The sequence below is a fragment of the Triticum urartu genome, chromosome 3A (assembly GCF_056163025.1).
Source record: "Triticum urartu cultivar PI428250 chromosome 3A, HENAU_Tu73, whole genome shotgun sequence".
Lineage (NCBI taxonomy): Eukaryota > Viridiplantae > Streptophyta > Magnoliopsida > Poales > Poaceae > Triticum > Triticum urartu.
The window spans coordinates 74509559-74511447 of NC_141875.1; positions in this window are offsets into that span (position 1 = coordinate 74509559).

Consider the following 1889-nt stretch of genomic DNA (forward strand, 5'->3'; position numbering starts at 1 on the left):
CATGAAAGTCAGGAAGGACTCTGGTCTAAGGCTATGGAGAGAGTCTGATCCATATGCCACCAGGAGAAGGACTGCTGTCAACTATAGGTTCCATACAAAGGAACAACAGGACTTCTATGAGACCATCTTGCTTGACAAGAAGCCCATAGTGGGTGACATGAGATGGGTCGATTGGACATTCATTCAGGAAAATGAGGATCACTTCCCTGGTGTATATGACAGCTTCAAGGCTTGTGGAGTTGATGAGTTTGTGGCTCAGAAGCTCACAAAATGGAATGATGAGCTCATCATACAGTTCTACTCCACAACTCACTTCTACCCAGATGGAAGGATTGTCTGGATGTCTGAAGGTTCTAGGTACCCGTCCACAGCTGCAGAATGGGCTAAGTTGATCAATGCCCCAGAATAGAGTGAAGATGACTTGGATGTCTATGCCAAGAAGAAGAAGGATCACAACACGATGGCACACATGTACAAGGAGATCCCATATGCTGTTCTTGAGACACACAAGTTTGGATCTATACATTACCTTCTGTCAGGCTTGCCAACTATCAACTGGATCCTCATGCACACTCTCTTGCCAAAGTCAGGTGATCACACGATGATCAGAGGCCATGCAATTAACTTGCTTCACATCTTTGATGTCCCACAAAAGTTCAAAGTCATGAGCCTAATAGTGGAAACCATAAAGAGGACATCAGCAGATCAGAAGAGGAGTTGTGGGTATGCCCCACAGATCCAGGAGCTGATTAACCCCAAGATGTGCACTGGCACATATCTGCTGGACAAGGAGCACCTGCCCATCTACCCAGACTTTGAGGACAACACTGTGGTGATGGATGAAAATGAACCATCTTCTGTGTAGGCACAAGCCAAGAAGGAGAAGTCAAAGGCTGAAAAGGCTGCAAGGATGCCAACTACTGAAGAAGCATCTCAGTATCCTCTGAAAAGCAAGCAAGATCATCTTGGCTACTTGATTGCCTCCACTCTGAGGATTGAGAAGGGACTAGCCACCCTGACTCAAAACCAGGAGAGCTTGGAGAGGATCGTGGAGCAGAAGTTCTATGACCTAGATGTGAAGGTCACTGAGATCCAGTAAGTCGTTGAGAAACTTCGGGATGAAGTGCAGGAGAAGAAGGGCAAGACAACCACTGATGCTCTTGCTAGAGTGCCCAGAGGTCAGAGGTCTCCTGCAGTGCCTATTCCAGACACCAGAGCCACTTCATCTACACAAGCTACAACTTCAGTGCCACCGGCTCTAGCACCTACTCCACCAGCTCCATCTACATTGACTGATGCCTTCGTTCTTGGAGTTCTGTCTACACCACCACCCGAAGACCAAGCCTGAGTGTCGATCTAGCACTATGTATTTTTATGAACTTTTTGGTAACTTGTTGCCAAAGGGGAGAAAATGTATAGATCATAGGCTTCAAGAGAGAGCGTTGCTTTTTATTCTCTCTTCTTGTTTGGTGGTTAAACTTCGTTTATTTGCTTGGTTGAGATACTTTATACTTCGTGCTTGCTTGGATGATCATGTGTTTGATCATATTCTACCTTAATGCTTGTTGGATGACATTATCCTTTTTATATGATCATTCACTTTGCTTGGTGATGAGTGCATGCATTTTAATTATTATCATTTTGAGCGCTCCACCAAGATGTATGTGACATGGAAGAGTAACCCATGATCCTAACTCTTTGTGCATTTGCAGTCCAAAGAAAATCTTAAACTATGCACAAATTTAAGGGGAGCTCTTGCTTTTCACATACTTCTCAAAGCAACAATGTTTTTCACTCTTACTATCATTTGTCGAGGCCTTGATCTATATGTTGTCATCAATTACCAAAAAGGGGGAGATTGAAAGTGCAACTATCCCTAGGTGGTTTTG